The 18356-nt window shown below is 36.2% G+C and overlaps 1 non-coding gene across 1 annotated transcript; it reads right to left on the bottom strand.

The window, feature by feature from the left end:
- Nucleotides 1–316: 316 nt before the first annotated feature.
- Nucleotides 317–420, bottom strand: LOC119253641 (small nucleolar RNA U13). The gene has a single exon (XR_005127172.1). It is a non-coding gene; the product is annotated as a small nucleolar RNA U13 (small nucleolar RNA).
- Nucleotides 421–18356: the final 17936 nt, after the last annotated feature.

Genomic DNA, 18356 nt, shown 5'->3' on the forward strand with positions numbered 1-18356 from the left:
ATAGTTCATTTTGTCCTTGACATATTATTGAAAACAGTGCTTGCATTTAAGTTGGTAGCAGATTGATTTCAAGTTTATGATAATCTTCAAGATTGAAATCAATCTGTTGACTTTCATTGTTAGAAATAGGATTTCTTGCTAGATATGGGATTTTTATTTGATTTCATAAAGGAATTTTTGAATAGACAAAATAGATGAACACCTACTGTGAGATATTTATTTTACTTAGGGCCAACACTGTAAAAATTAATATATACATTTCATTGCCAGAATCAAGAAAATTTTGGTCTTTTTACTTTTACTTCTTTTTTTTTCATGACAGAGGGGTAATGTACTGACGTCGTAACAAGGTTTAAGGGAGACACATCTCACACAATGGCGTGAATACCCAATTATCATGCTTATGAACCAGAAAAGGATTTAACTTTTGGTCTTTTTAAATCTTGTAAATTACTTGAGGGAACAACAATACTTTAGATATTTTAAATATCTGGACTACAAAGCATTTTTATAGCTTGTTGCTGTGCTGATGGAAATTATCTAGGGAGCTAGGAGAAGGAAGCAGAATCTCATTCCTAAGTGAACCAGAGTTGCAAATGAAAAATTGCCCTTGTGACAACCTCTCACAAGGTTGGTCTCCTCCATGAACATAGCCTAGTTTTCTGTTTATTTCCTTTAGACTTTCTCAGAAAATATTTGTGGTTTTCAGTATATGAATAGCATATATCATTTCTCTTTTTTAATGAAGTAACATTAATGTACAATGCTGCATATTATTGTATATGATGCAGAGGTATAGGATATCTCTCTTAGGTCATTGTTACCACAACCACACCCACTACCAATTCACTGAAAGTCCTCCACCTTAGGCGGCCTCTCCCCTCCCCCTCCCACTGCAGTTCTAATGTGACATTTCTATGATATGTTATTGGTTTGGCTTTGTTTGACCCTTTGTTTTGTTTCTTTATATTCCAAATATAACTAACATAATCTTTCTCCTTCTGACTTATTTTGCTTATCATAATCCCCTCTAATTCCATCCATGTTGTGCCAAATGGTAAGAGCTTATCTTTTTTTTTTTTTTTAAGATTTATTTATTTATTTATACAAGCACTGGGTACAGTCAGAAGCGTGGGAGGGTGAGAGAATTCACCAGAGCCAGAGAGGGGAGCAGAACAGGCAGACTGACGAAGTGCATTGCTGAGGGGGGCAGCCAGCGCAGCAGGAGAGGTCTGCGGGCCATGTGGGACCCTCGCCCAGCAGCCGGGGATGGAACCAGCGCTGCAGAGGCTGCAGGCAGCTTTGCAACCCAGTGCTCAACCGCTGCGCCACTGGGGAGGCCCTCCTGCCCATTTTTTGATTGGGTTATTTGTATTCTTTTGGTTGAGCTGTCTGAACTCTTTATATATCTTGGATATTGGCTCTTTGTCCAATATATAGTGTGAAAGTAATAGTATTATTATTTACTTGGTATTCTTAATACCAAGTCTTAACTACTTGATTTTGTTGTTTAAAGTATTGAAAATAATTTTTAAGAATATTTTGTATTTCATATTATTATTTCCAAATTATTGTGATTGCATTCTAAAACTTAGTGAAAAATCATAATAAAAACAGTTAAAATCAGTTATGAAACTATAAAATCACTCATATCACCAGTGTTTTTTATTTGCACATAACAGATAACAGAGTGCTACCATAGCTTCCCCATTGTTAAAGTAAGCAGTAAATTGGAAAATAACATAGAACAGAATTGGAACTAAGAACAACAATGAAAAATACTACCTAAAAGTCATCTAATTAGATGATCATTTTTGGCATTTGAAACTAATGGTAACCCTTTCTTGTATAAATTTAGATTTGAGATTGGCCTTCTCAGAGATATAATTTTTAGAAGAAGGAATAAAGAAACGTACTACAAATGGTTTTCAAATAAAATAAGAAAGCTTCTATGAGTATTTTAAGCATAAAAAAGTTTCATTAGACAGCAGTGATTTAAAATTATAGCCAAAATACACTGGTTACCTTGACAATCAGGAAATTCTTGCAATTGAAGTTTCCAGACCAGGAAGTTAGCTAACAACTATAGATGATTTCCACAAGAACACTGACAATTAGTCTGGGATTAGTAGCTTTGTAATGACTTTGTATATTGTAAAGATTTATTTTTGGTTCATTTCTGCACAACAAATTAGATTTTAGAGTTGAAAAGGAGTTTTTCTCCCCTGTGGTCCTCAATCATTTTGTTCTCCACCCTGCACACTTGAGGAAAACAACCAGCAACTATAGTTAACCACTGGTGTGATTCCCCAAAGCTGGGAGTTCAGCATCGTGGTGAAGAAGTGGGAGACTACAGGGGATTGTGTGTTGATCAAGTCCTCAAAATAGTTCTAATAGCCTTTTTCCTTCATCAAGAATCTTATGTTTAATATAATTTTTTAAAATGAGGCAATTTAAACTCAGTTTTTGCCACATTGTTCAGGAAATTAGGTGAGCAATTGAAATTAGAACCCATGTCTTCCATTTTCAAATGCATTGATCTTTCTAAAGCATCAGGTTTTACTGCTAATGACCAGGGGTTTCTTTCAGGGGTGCCAATCCTTTATAAAGGAATTGAGCAATTAGGCAAGACAAACAAGCATTCAGACAGGGTCTTATTAAGCTGTGCACAAGGGAGGCAGAACTGGAAGAGAAAATTTGCAGCCTCACTCACTAAAGGGAGCTAGGTAGGGGCTGTTAAGGGGTGAGTCTCCCAGGGCGGGGAAGAGGCAAGCAGTGTCACAACATGTTCTGGGTGGAGCTATACTGGGGCATGCACAGATGGGTTGCATGCCTTCTCCATACCTTGCATGTTTCATGAACATCTTAAATCTTCACCCAGAAGTGTGCGTTCTAGCATGCTAATGAAACTCTGGTCACTTTTGATTGGGGCTTTTACTACCCCTCGCCCCCACCCCGGAAACTATGAAACAATCACTCGTTTGGATATTGCAGTTTCTGTCTAAGTATGATGTCTTTGTTGTTTAAACGGGATTGTAAGGCAGTGACCTGCCAGCTCATCTTTTACTCCACCTATTCAAATAGGACGATGGCATCTTTTATCCTATTGGCTCCCAATTTATTTCATCTAGTCTATCTCATTACTACACACCTCATAAAGATATCTTACAGAGAGTAATGATTTACCATTTCACTTCACAAATGCACATGGATTCCTTAACCCTTCCTTCCTTTGTTTTAAACTTGTTTAGTTTAACTGAAATACTCAAATATGCATTGCCTGATATTAATGCTTCCTGACAACTGGTGATATCAGTAGAGTTTTACCAGTATTTTAACAGATTTTGTCTTTTATTATTTAGATTTTGGAACATACTGTTGGAATATTTAACCAGGGATAAAAAACTTTCAGAACTCTTGCTCTAATGATTGCTTTTGACAATCTCATCCAATGCTTGTAGTTTCAACTGTGGTTTCACCAGTTTCCTATAACTAGGAGGATGATCTTAGGGGGCAGCAGACAGCAATGGCACACTTCCCTTTTCTGTTGTTTACAAGTAGTAAAAAAAAGAGCATTGTTAGGTAACTGAGATCTGTCAGTCTCAATTCAAGTTTCCTGCTTTTTGGGTGAAACTTCAGAAGCTTCAGTTCAGAAACTACCTGGTCAGATCAAAAGGATTCATCCCAATGCTCACTATGCAAATTACTTCATGACCCTCAATGTGATGTCGGAATCTTGAAAGATTCTTTTTTAAGTTGCATCTTGAGCTTTAAAAAATATTTAATCCTAATGCAGCTTTTCTTTATTAATTATAATTTTTTAAAGGTTTATTTATGCATACAAGAGCAGGGGCACAGGCCAGAGGTGCTGGGGGTGAGAGGATTCATCAGAGACAGTAGGGAACAGAACAGGCAGATGTACTGAAACACACTGCTGAGGGGAGCATTGGGTGAGACGGGAGAGGTCTGCCGCGCCATGTGGGTCACCTCCCTGGCCAGGGATCGAACTCATGCTGCAGTGGCTGTGGATAGCTTAACAGCCAATGCTCAACCCCTTGTGTCAACCAGGTTGGGTGGGGGAGGGCTAGCTATAATTTTTATTGAGATAATGTTCATTTACATCATTGTGTGTATTTTGGGAACATAGGCCCCTCCCATGCCCTTCAAGTGTTATTACCAGCATGCACCCACCGCCAAAGCACTCTCAATCCACCACCTTAGCTCAATGTGATCCCTCTCATCCTTGCTTTCACCCCCCTCCCTTGATTCCTCAGTTGCACTATATTTTCAAAAATATACAAACCCTTACCAGGATTATATCGTTTTTTAGTAGAGATTCACGTATTTGTTTAAAAAAATTCATTTAGCTTCTACTCTGTGCCAGACTTTATTCTAGGTTCTGGACATAGAGTAGTCATTAAACTCTTTGCTTTCATTAAGTTTATAATATTGTTGGAACTTACAGCTTTATAGTTAGGCTGACAAAGTTTTTGTACAACCCCCCCTCCACACACACACACCTATACACATTGTTAACCTGAAAATTCAAGAAAACATTAAGAAGGCAAATGCAGGGTATACAGATTTATGTAGAACCTAAAATGTGTCCCAAGAAGTGATAAAAGTTAGCATTTTTTATTTTACAAAAAGAGAAAGATGAGTAAAATTGTTAAAGAAAAGTTAATCAGTGTTGACAAGGTTAAACTTGTTTAACTAAGCTGAACTTTACATAATGTTTACTTACTCTATTCTCCATTCTCCCATAAAACATATACAAGCATTAGTCTTTGTGATCCAGATGTCTGCTGATTTTTAAGACAATGGTTAGTGAAACAATTGTCGTTTGGCCTATCCAAAGGTCTTTGGCCAAGTATAAACAAGACAATAAGGGATTTTTTTTTCTACTGTGGAATCCGAGACCCATTTTAAAATGTATACACATGTGTCAGCTTTTTACAATGTCTCTCTGTCTGACTGTGTGTGTGTTTGATTGTAAGTACTAATAAAAAAAAAAATAAAGTGAGGAAGGAAAGAGTATTTCCCAGGGGTTAATTTAGCATGTCAGGGATTGCCTGCCTGAGGAAGTAACGCTGAAGTAGAGATATAGATTAAGCGAGCATGAACGAGGGTGGTATCCGAGAGACTATTTCAGACCATGGGAAGAGCTTGCTCACATGTTTGTGGAATTACAGAGAAGTGGTGTGGTTGGAAGACTGAGACACGAGAGGAGATGAAATCTGAGAAGTTGTCAGGACCAGCTCATCTGAGCTTTGTAGGTCTTAATAAGGATTTTGGATGTGTCTATAAAATATCCATAAAATAGAGGGATTTGAATTGAGGAAGGGCAAACGTGTGTGGTGTAAAGAATAAACTACAGAGTGACTAATATTGAAGCATTGTATGGCTGTCAGAAGAAGGCAGGGAAAAAATGATGTTTAAACTGGTGTGGAATCTGCAGAAGGGTCAGAGTCTCAATATATTTCAATGGTAGAACCAATAGGCTTTGCTGATGTTTTAGATATGCAATATGAGAGAAAGTAAAGCTAAGATGGTTTCATGATTTTGGCCTGAAAACCTGGAAGAATAAACATTACTATTTTATTGAGAAGGAGAAATAATATTAGGCCAGTAATGATTTCCATCTCTTCCCTAGCTGTGTCACAGTTCTCATTGAATATAAGTAAAAATTCCTCCAAAAGACTGAATTGGTTCAGTACTCCTTTATGTGACTTTATGAGCATTTTTCACACTTGCTAATGAAAGCGCAGGTTGACAGCAGAGATAAAAATGATTGGTGGAGCTATTAGGAAAATATTCACAGAGGCTAACAACTATCTTGCTTGACAGGCAGAAACAATGACTACTCAAGCGGATTTAGGAACTGGGAGTGGCCTAAAAATTCCCTAGTTTAAAAGAATGCCAGTTATATCACAAAGTCTATGACTTCAGTATTTGCTAGTATAGAAAAAAGGTAGGGGCCTTTTCCTAACTTAGTTGGCTTAGCTGGATTTTAAATCAGTATGAAAAGTTTGAATTCTGAAAATTAAATTGATTTTTAAATTTTTAATTTTTTAACCTTTAATTAGCAGGAAAGGGTCATTGTTTATTTGGTCCTGAGAGCAGAAATGAGAAAGCTACAATTATTGAACATACTGATGCTTTTCATACTGGTCCCCCCCCCCCCAAAATAGCAAAAGCATGATTAAAAAAGATAATAGAAAATATAAAAATAACAGACATATATAGTTTTATAGTTCTTCAAATTTGTATGTCATTTTTCTTAATATACATGCTTTTTGATTGTAATGTCTGTGTTTCATAAAATATAGGATAGTTTATTGCTAGGGGAAGCAATATTTTTAAACTACATTTTATTTATTTATTTATTTTTTAATAGAGGCATGTTTTATTTATTTATTTGTTTGTTTGTTTATACATGCACTGGGTACAGTCAGAAGCGTGGGAGGGTGAGAGAATTCACCAGAGCCAGAGCGGGGAGCAGAGCAGGCAGAAGGACCGAAGTACACTGCTGAGGGGAGCAGCCGGCGGCAAGAGAGGTCTGCGCGCCATGCGGGACCCTCCTCCAGTGGCCGGGGAGCAGCCGGGGATCGAACTGGCGCCACAGAGGCCACAGGCAGCTTTGCAACCCAGCGCTCAACCGCTGTGCCACCGGGGAGGCCCTTAAACTACATTTTAAAAAGGAGTGTGGTACTTTAAAAAATACAATAGTGTGCCAGAGTGCAAACATTCCCTGTAAAAACTATGTAAATATCCTACATGCTGGGTTCCTATAGCAATCAGCTTTTCCCCCTGAAAGAACAATTCTAAAACTTAACTTAAGAAAGTAAGCCACAAACCCCAAATTTTCTAGGTCCCAAGAAGCAAGAATGCTTCCCAATAATGCTAGAAATTTTTTTATGGTTGTCCTGAAAAAATGTATTTTTCTAGGACAATTTTGCTGGCAAATTAGATTTAAAATTTAATTGAGCAGTTTGCAAAATTATAATGTGAGCTACATATACTGATGTTCTAAATGACTTGATGTGACTTGGCCACTGATACAGAAGGAGTAGGCCTTGAGACTTGATTGCTCCAAATGGAGCCTTTCAGAGACTACCTTGCTGACAGAAAGAGTATTTCTTTCTAGTTCTGAGGATACGACCCATCTCTTATTTGAGTCTCATAATATTCTCATTTAAAGCAGTTGCCTATCAATGGGATGCCTGTTAACTCTGTATTGGTTTCTTATTACTATTGTAAGAAATTACCTCAAATTGATTGACTTAAGACAATACAAATATATTATCTTACAGCTCTCTAGGGTACAAGTTCACTAAGGATGTCATTGGGCTAAAGTCACGTCAACAGGGCTCTAGTTGTAAGGGCTCTAAGAGAGTCTATTTCCTTGTCATCTCCAATTTCTACAGATTGCCTGCGTTTTTTGATTAATGATTTCCTTCATCCACCTTCAAAACCACAAAGAGGTCAAATCCTACTCACATCCCACCACATGGGATTCCCTTTCTTCCTCCTTCTTTCACTTTTTTTTTTTTTTTTTAAAGATTTATTTATTTATTTATACAAGCACTGGGTACAGTCAGAAGCGCGGGAGGGTGAGAGGATTCACCAGAGCCAGAGCGGGGAGCAGAGCAGGCAGACCTACGAAACACACTGCTGAGGGGAGCAGCGGGCGCGGCAGGAGAGGTCTGTTGTGCCATGTGGGACCCTCCCCTATGGCCGGGGATCGAACCGGCACTGCAGAGGCTGCGGGCAGCTTTGCAGCCCAGCGCTCAACCGCTGCGCCACTGGGAGGCCTTCCTTCTTCCACTTTTAAGGAAACTTGTAGTTATATTGGACTCACTGGATTAATTTAGGACAATCCTTAACTTACCAAATTTGAAAAATTCTTCGATAAGTAAGATAACATATTCACAAGTTCTCAAGATTAGAACATGAACTTATGGAAGGGGGGATTATCTTACCTACCGCACATCTCAAGCACCCCTTATTAAACTCGACCTGAAACAGTAAGTTTTTATAAACATGTTTCAGAGTGGCAGGTACAGACTGAACAGGGAAGAAAGAGCTCATTTACCAAATTAATTACAACCATTTTTTCTAATATATATTGCAGATACTAGATGAAGAGAGTGCATTTTAAGAATATTAGACCAAAGAGGATAGACTATAACACTAGATTGACTAACTTTTTTTAAACAATTTTTTTCTTTTAAAGATGTATTTATTTATTTATCTATCTATTTATTTATTCATTTATTTATACAAGAACTGGAGTACAGGCCAGATGCGCGGGAGGGTGAGAGGATTCACCAGAAACAGAGCCGGGGATAGAACAGGCAGACTGACTAAATACACTGCTGAGGGGAGCAGCAGGGGAGCAGCGGGCGAGACAGGAGAGGTCTGCCACGCCATGTGGGACCCTCCCCCGCCGGCTGGGATCAAACCAGTGCTGCAGAGGCTGTGGGCATCTTCACAGTGTGGTGCTCAACCGCCTGTGCCACCAGGGGAGGCCCTAACTTTTTTAAATGGGTAAATTTATTAGACATTCTAGATTTCATACATTATGTAGAATAGCTGGAATAGATTTAGTGACTTGCTTTTTTGGTTAATTAAATTTTTATTGAAAGAGGTCAAGTGCCAGAATTCACCTAGTTTAGTGTAAAGGAAGGAATCAAAAAGTTTAAGGAAATAGGAGTTTTAGAATGTTTATCATCTATGACCTGTGCATTTTCCATATTCTTTTTTTTGAAGAGTGGAAATTTATTTTTTTTTAAAGATATATTTATTTATACAAGAACTGGGGTACAGTCAGAGGCACGAGAGGGTGAGAGAATTCACCAGAGGCAGAGCAGGAGCAGAACAGTCATACAGACTGATGGCAGGAGAGGGCTTCCATGCCATGTGGGTTTCTCCCTGGCCGGCTGGGAATTGTACCCGCGCTGCAGAGGCTGCAGACAGCTTCACAGCAAGGTGTTCAACCCGCTGCGCCACTGGGGAGGGCCACATACACTGTATATTCTAAGGAAACCTAGATCACCCTCACTTAATCAATGTAAGACATTGAGCTCCTGTGTCCTTGAAACACTATGGTGACTGCCTTCTGTAGACCGGAGATGACCACAGGAGATGCTGCCAGTCAGATATTTTCCCTGACTTTGTTAGTAGTGACGGGATCTAGAAATTAAGTGTCAGCACTTAAACAGGACCTGAGGCAAGGTAGGTGAATTTGCAGTAATGGGCACTGGGGATTGAGCTGCTAATCTGAATATTTTAAGCCACAGGAATGTTTGGAGATGGCTATTTTTTTTAAATAGTATACATCAAAGATGTATTTAACTCATTATTGATGGACCTAGCAGGATGGTAAAACTGATTTAAAAAAAAAAGCTATAGGTTAGATAAAACTATTTATAACAATGAAAGAAAACATGCTAGATTAAGTTTTCTAAATTACACATAAAAATTTCAGTACGCTACAGTATCTGTGAAGTTTTCTATGGCATAAAAATCATTTGCATCTCTACAGGACAAATTAATCTGTGTTGCTGTGGAAACAGAAAAATCTGCATCACTAACAGTTTTCCACTCACCAACACCTATCTATCCTGAGTTGCAAAATAATGTAATCAAACATATGTGTCCCTAGGTGTTTCATAATCCTTGTTAGATGAACCAGATAAAAAAGGCTCTAGTATGACAGTGAAAGGACATGCAATCCTCCATTTGCCTATTGATATTTCCAAGTTCTGGATTTTCTTTTTCTTAACAATTCCTTTTGAACATAAATTCTCTTTACCTGACCACAGGCAATCACTGATACTTCCTATCCCTATAAGATTTTTCCTGCACAGATTCATATATAATGTACCATTTGTGTCTGGATCTTCTGCTTACTCTAAAATTGTTAGGGTAAATTGTAGTATTGATCAGTAGTTTGCTATATTTGTTTTTGTTGAGTTGTATTGTTACGTGAATTTACCAAAATTTGTTTAACCATTTACCTTCTGATGGACATTTCCTGTCCTATTTTTTAGCCATTTTAATTGATACTAAAAATCTTTCTATCAATTCATCTGTCTATCTATCATCTATCTATAGCTCCTTTAGGTAAACACAATCTCATTTCAGATGAGATCAGTGTACTCTGGGAGATATGGCAATACACAATATATTTTCATTTCAAATGGGTAAATAACTGTAAATGGAATTAGTAGGTTGCATTGGTACATGTACACCTATATGAAAAGTGACCAAAGAGTCTCTCAAAGCTCAAAGTGATTATATCCTTTCACACTTCTATTAGTATTATATGATTGTTTCAGGGGTTTGCCATCTATAAAAACTGTTGGGATGTAGCATGTCTTATTTCAGGCTACTATAACAAAAATACAATAGACAGTATGGCTTAAACAAGAATCATGTTTCACTATTGTAAGTAGTGCTGCAATGAACACGGGAGTTCAATTTTTCCTTTGATTTAGTGTTTTTGTGTTCTTCAGGCACATACCTAGGGGTGGAATTGCTGGTGGATTACAGGTGCTTTGGTGGTGGGGTTGCTATGGTAACAACAACTTAAGGGGGGATCCTGTACTTTCAAAATAACAGCAGTGATATAAACCAACACTACCTTATAAAAAATTTAATAAACATGCAGTACTATTTACCATAGGTAAAACCTGGAAACAACCTAAATGCCCAAAAAATAGATGACTGGATCAAGAAGATGTGGTATATATAAACAATGTAATATCATTCAGCAATCAAGAAAGATAAACTCATGCTATTTGCAGCAACGGGGATGGAGCTAGAAGAATTATGCTCAGTGAAATAAGCCAGAAGAAAAAAGAAAAATATCGGATGGTTTCACTTTTAGCAGGAATATAGGGGAACCACATAAGACATCAGTGTAAATAAATAATAACAGTACAAAACATAACAAAGCAAAAACAGACAATTATAAATCAGAGACATCCTGCAGGAGGAGGAGGGAGAGGGATCAGAGGGAGGGAGGAAGGAGCAGAGGGGACTGAGGTGATGGTGCACGGGTGCATTGGGGAAGGAAACTCTATGGGGACTCAATCTGAGGGGGTGGGGGGAAGCAAATATTGTTTAAAAATGAACAATGGTGTAAAAATTAAAAATTTAATAAACAACAACATGTATTTCTCATAGTTATAGAGGATGGAAAGTCTAAGGTCAAGGTACTAGCAAATTTACTGATTTGCAAGGGCCCATTTCCTGGTTCCTAGATGGCTGTGTTCTCATTGTGTACTGAGTTGGCAGAAAGAGAGCAAGAGAACAAGAAAGCTCTTTGGAGTCTCTTATAAAGGCACAAATTCCATTAACAAGGGCTCCACTCTCATGACCCAATCACTTCTTGAACGCCGAATTTCCAAATACCAGTACATTTTGAATTAGATTTTAACTTATGAATTTTGAGGGACAGGAGAATCCAATCTTTAGTACAATGGCAGTTTATTTTGGTTTTAATTTTCATTGAACTGGTTACTATTCATTTTGAGCTTTTTTCATGTAGTTATTGATCATTAATATGTGCTCTTATGTGTGTAACTTGATTCAGGTTTTTCCCCTTTTTCATGGGAAGGTGCTTTGTTTTCTAAACATTGATGTGTAAAAAGTTCTTTATATATTGTGGAGAAGAGTCAGTTTCAAAATAATACATTGAAAACCTTTCTTTTAGTTTGTGGATTGCCTTTATGTTTGTTTGTTTGTTTTTTTTAATAGTGTCTTGTGAAGAGAAATTTTGAATTTTAATGAAGTCAAATTTGCCATTTTTTTAAATAGATGATAATTTTATCTTTTTTACTATCTTTGCCTACTCTAGAATCACATGAGTTTGCTTTTTTAAAAAAATATTTATTTATTTATGCATACAAGAGCTGGGGTACCAGCCAGAGATGGGAGGGGTGAGAGGATTCACCAGAGACAGAGTGGGGAACAGAACAGGCAGACTGACTGAAATACACTGCTCAGGGGAGCAGTGGGCAAGACAGGGGAGGTCTGCTGAGCCATGTGAGTTGCTCCCTGACCGGCCGGGGATTGAACTCACGCTGCAGAGGCTGCAGAGGCTGCGGACACCTTCATAGTGCAGTGCTTAACCCCTTGTGCTACCAGGGAGGCCCCCACATGGGCTTTGTCTTATGGTTTCTTAAGGTAAATATTATTGTTTTAGTTTTATTGTTACATCTATAATCCATTTTGAGCTAGATTTTTATATGTTGTAAGGTAACAGTCAAAGAGTATATTATTTTTCATATTTATATCTAGTTGCAATAGTACAATTTCTTGAAAGCAATATATTTTCACCATAAATCCACCTTGGAATCTTTGTGAAAAATCAATGAACTACACATGTGTAGGTCTACTAAGTATTCTGTATTTTGTTACTTTGATCTGTGATTTTGTCCTTTTAAAAATCTATTTTGGCTCTTGTTGATCTCTTGCATTTTCATATACTTTTAGAATCAACTTAGTAATAATTATTGTAAAAGCTTACTGTTTTATTGCAATTATATTTAAGCTATAGATAATTTGTGGAGGATTGTCTTAACAATATGGAGTCTATAAATTCATGAATGTGGTATATCTCCCAATTTCTTTGGCTGTTTCAAAACTTTGCCCAGCAATGTTTTGAAGCTTTATTTCCCACATATTTAGCAAAAAAAAAAATCAAAAATATTACTGTGTGTAGCTCTGGAGCTATTTTTCTATATTGATACTCCTCTATAAAATACTACCCTAAAATTTCCAGTCACCTCAACATCCCTGAGTACATATTTTCACCCTTCTATTAAGTAAAAGTATTGTGCTCTATTTGGCTTTTTTTCCATGGACTGAGGTCTGGACTATGGTTCCAGAGAGAAATCTGGGGCGAAGTAAGACGACCTGTTTCCTATATCTATGTTAATTCATGTATTTTTGTCAATTTTCTAATTTTTGATGGCAAAAGTGCTAGTTGGGTATTTGTTGTTCAATCTTGGTCAAGAGCAGAACTCCTAAAAAACATTTTAGGTTATTATGTGAGATAAAGATTTATTTGATTTGATTTCTAAGTAGTAAATTAATTCTTAAAGCACTGTTTAAAATCTTAACTTGATAAACATCAACTTTATCATAAATTATTTTTTTTAAGATTTATTTATTTATGAATTCAAACACTGGGGTGTAAGCTAGAGGTGCAGGGCGTGAGGGTGGTGAGAGGATTCTCCAGGGAGAGTGGGGAGCAGAACAGGCAGATCTACTGAACTACACTGCTGAGGGGAGCAGTGGGCGAGGCAGGAGAGGGCTGCTGTGCCATGTGAGTTGCTCCCTGGCCAGCCGAGGATTGAAGTCGCATTCATGCTGCAGTGGCTGTCGATAGCTTGATAGAGCCATCTTTAACCACTACGCCACCAGGGAGGCCCCATAAAATTATTTTTTAAGTAACTTTATACGTTTCTGGACTTACTGACTATTCTATTTGTATTAAGCCTTAGATATAGTTTAGTAAATAGGAAGTTAAAATCTATTTTAGATTATTATAGTATAATAGCCTCTAATTTCTATCTTTTTTTGGTAATTGATAATATGTGATATATTGTGATAAAAATTATGAATGTAAGATTGTGTGTATTTATATTTGTGAAGTTATTAATCCATAAAAATATTTTATTCTTTCATTAAAAATATTTCTCTGTGGTAAGCTATATATTATTCTAAATTTACTCATTTATTAGTGCTTAGGTTTGATGAAGGATAAGAAATGATTAATGTGAAGAAATTATTTCTTACAAAACATTTTAATTTTCTCTATGCTATATTGTAGAATGGACTGACATCTGAATTATTAGTAAGAAAATTTATATAATTTTGAAGTAATAAATAACTTTAAACTTATAAATATTAAATATAAAGGTTTAAGATGAACAGTCTGCATGAGGAATAGAGAACTTGATTTGATTCAATCTTATAGCAATAAAAGAATATTTTTGAAGATTGAATAATTTATGGAGCTTATTGAACTGAACTAAGTAAATAAAACAAAATTCCAAAGAATGAACTTTTGAAACTGAGTTTAATAACATATTATATGTATGAGATTTTTGTAGAGATATGAGAAATTCATACATAGAAGCTCTAGTTGATTTTAAGTTTGTAGAAATAAATATAAATGTTAATATAGAAACCTTATGTAAATGTAGAAGACATGCAAAAGAAGACAAATGTTCATTTGGCTTTGTAAGGATTTAACTTTGATCATTCATTAATTTACTCAATTTACAAACATTTATTGAGTTTAGCATCTGCAGTATAACACATAGCTATGTGTTGTGGGTATAAAGTATGTAAGATGTACTATAACTTCAGTAAAATCACATGTTCATAAATATCACATTAATTTTGATCCAATGTTAGAAGTGGTAGATATATTGTACATATGCTTTTAGTGAACAGACATATGATCTAACATTTTATAGCATTAATATAACCATGCAAATATTAAGAATTGTTAGCCTAATCTCCTTATATTTCAGTTTTAAAAATATGGCCTTATTGTATATTTTATTACATATTTTAAATCAATATTTATTGCATATTTTTTATCAAGTAGTCAACCTAGCAATTTTCACAGCAGAAAAGATGTTGGCACAAAGCTTACCACACTTTCAGTCATTGACAAAACGGACCTATAATTTGTCTCTTTAAATTTGTTCTTTTCCCATGGGCTTCACTTAAACTTAGAAAACAGAAATTTTACCTGGTGCATGGCTTGAAAGAAAGAGGTACCTGGGGGAGCACGAGTTATCATGGAAAAGAAACTGAAGAGAGTCAAACACAAAGGTCCTTCTCTGAAATTATGCCTCACGTATACCCCACAGTTCACACCAGTGTTAATTGCTTCATAGTCTCAGCTACCCATGTAGTTCCCTTTCCCTTTATCTTGCCCTAATCATCCACTTCTTCCTCTACCCTCATATCACCTAAGGCCTCCTCTGTAGTGGTTTTGGAGTGCCATTCCAGAACATTTAAGAACACAAAAGCAAGCATGCTTTACTGATGTCTTTACGATTCTTTACTGATGTCTCTGAAACAAACAAATACATGAATAAACAATTAAATCTCCAATGCTAGCTTCCTAGAATTTTATCTCTTACTGGTTTCTATCAATTCATTTATGTATTCTTTATGTTAAATATACTGTAAATGCACAATGGTGGGGTCATGCACAAAATTCCCCCACTTCCAAATTTTAGGAATTTAATAAGTGGGCATTGATTGTAATGGAAAAATGAGACTGATTTTTATGGAATGGATTTTTTGGCCTGAACATCATTTCCCAAGCAAGTCTCCAGAATATCCTGTGGAATGATTTATGAAAACAAAAGGGGTTTTATGGCCTGATAAATGCAATTTATAGTTTATAAGTATAAACTATCCCATGTTGTAGATTCAGTGCACTTACAGTAGTACTAATCTTTCTCATATGTCCTAGTGAAGAAATCTGCTTTGCATAATAATTTCAAAGTTTTTTCCAAGGTAGTTTAGTGGATTGCTTATGAGTTCAAGGTCTGCAGTCAGACAACCCAAGATCATATCCCAACTCTGTCATTTACCAAGCGAGACACATTGGGTCATTATTTTTTTGTTCCTAAGTTCCTTCATCCACAAGATGGGGATAACAGTGATAATTGCCTCATGGATTTCTTGTGAGAATTGAAGAATTTTATGTCAAGTGCTTTGAATAGTACTTAGTATAAATGTTCCTAAAAAGATCTGTAATTCTGATCTGACTTTGGTATTCTTTTTTTCATGAAGCACCTACTTATAGCTTGTTAAGAATATATTTATCATTCATTGATCGATTATCTTAGTCAGTTCGGTTGCTATAGCAAGTACTATAGACTGAAAGTAGGTGAAACAACACTTATTCTCACAGTTATGGGCACTAGATGATCTAAGATGAAGATGCTGGATGATACATTTCCTGCATCATCCATTTGAGAACCCATTTCCCGGCTTATAAATGACTGTCTTGTATTCTCATGTGCTAGGATACAGAGAGCAAGGAAGCAAAATTCCTTATCTCTTCTGACAAGATTCAGATACTTTTTTTTTTTTTTGTGGGACCCTCGCCAGGAGGCCCAGTAACAAACCGGTGCTGCAGAGGCTGCGGGCAGCCTCGCAGCCCAGCGCTCAACTGCTGCGCCACCAAGGGAAGCCCTAGATTCAGATGACTTTCATGAGGACTCTACACTTATGACTTAAATGCATTCAAATGACTGAGGTCCTACTATCACCATATTCAGTATTAAGGATTTAACTTAAGAATTTTAGAGAGACCTAAACATTAATTCTATAACAGGAGTATTGCTATTTTTTTTTAATTTAAAGATAAACAAATTGAGACATAGATGACATCAAGTATTCAATCAACAAATATTTACACAGCAAGACATAACTATTAACCCATATTTGTAGGTAAAAGGCATGCATGGTAGAAACCTTGATCTCTCTGACTCCAAAGCTTGTTCCATGGGCTACACAGTCTTCTTGTACTTACTTAAGATACTTGAGATATTGAATGTGACCATCTGCTACCAAATTTTCAATTGCAGAAGAATTTGTTATGTTCTGGGAACTTGGCACAACTAGCATACTATCTAGGGACAGTTATTTATTTTTTTTTTTTATGGCTGATTATATCAGGGGTAAGTGCCAGACCCAAAGATAGCTGATTAGTTGCCATGTGAATTTTGCCAAATAGGGATAATAGGTGATTAAATAAACAATTCCAGATATTCTCTTAGGGTATTTGAGTATCAGACACACTGGCAGAGTGGTTCCTTTGCTTTTTTACTGAAATAACATTGGTTTATAGCATTATATATGTTTAAGATATGTATCATTAAAAATCAACATCTGGATCTACTTTTCTTTGGTCACTAAAAGTCTAATCCACCATACATGACTTAACCACTTTTACATGATTTAAACACTCCCCTTCCACCTTTGCTTCTGCTAACCACAAATTTGGTCTTACACACTAGAAGTTTATTTTTGTTTTATTGACTACATTTATTTGCTTTGTTTCTTTATGTATTACATATGGGTGAAATCATATGATGTTTGTCTTTCTCCATCTGACTTTTTTCACTAAAAGCTTTCTCACTAAGCATACCTTCCTGGTGTACCCATGTTGTTGCCAATTGCAGGATTTCTTCTTTTTTAAAAAAATAATTATAGGAATATGATTGCGTATATGTGTGTGTATATGTATAATATGTGTGTATTTATGTATATATGTGTTTGTGTGTGTATACACACACCACATCTTTATCTGGTCATCAGTTGATGGCACTTAGGTTGTTTCCAACAATTGATACTGAAAATAGTATTGCAATAAACATGGGACTGCATATATCTCTTTTAATTAATGTCTTCATATTTTTCAGGTAAATACCCAGAAAGAAGATAATTGAATTACATGAAATTATTATTTTTAACTTTTGAGGAATCTCCATACTATTTCCAGAATGGGAACACCAATTAACATTCCAACTGAAGGTGTTCAAGGATTTGAAAGGGAAATTTTAATCTTGTGGAACTGGTTGAAGAGACAATATGTTACTAACTTACTATACTGGCTAAGCCTCAAAATGCTCACTTCTGATAGAACACTAAGAATCTGGTGCATCTGGACCTCCTGGTGGCACAAGGGTTAAAGTCTCAGCACTATCAAGCCATCACCAGCCACTGCAGGAGGGGCCTGCTGAGCCAGATCTATGGGCACAGACAAAACAGAGTCTAATGTTAGTGAAGAGGTTATTTTCCTGAAATCTGCATTGAACACATTACTTCTCATCCTTTATAGTGCTTTAACTTTGAGACATTGGAGTTTTTATTAATGGAGGTAGTGTTTCTTTTCTAAGGGTTACTGCAGGCAGGGGAATATAACTTTTGTGAGAGTGAAAGGAGAGCTGTAGATGTGTATAAGTGTGACACGATGACTGCAGCTGACAGACCGGCTTCTAAACCTAATTGAAACAAATGTTGACTACTTCTAGAAAAAAAATTAAAAACCTGGATGATGAGTTGAGAGGAGCTTATTTCCGCTTAAGCAGATAGGAGAATGTTGATGACTCATAATTAAATATATCTCCATTTTTAAAAATCAGTCTGTAAAGTCTTGGAAATACTGCTTATAATTAAAATAAATCCCTATCAACTGAGATAACATCAGCATTTCTTATGATTCCTACCAATTTGAAAGAGCTTAGCTAATACAATTATACAGTACACTACCTACTATAGTATAGATGAAATATTGAAAGCTT

Source organism: Talpa occidentalis, unplaced genomic scaffold (assembly GCF_014898055.3).
Source record: "Talpa occidentalis isolate TD23 unplaced genomic scaffold, MPIMG_talOcc4v2.1 talOcc4.2, whole genome shotgun sequence".
Taxonomy (NCBI): Eukaryota; Metazoa; Chordata; class Mammalia; order Eulipotyphla; family Talpidae; genus Talpa; species Talpa occidentalis.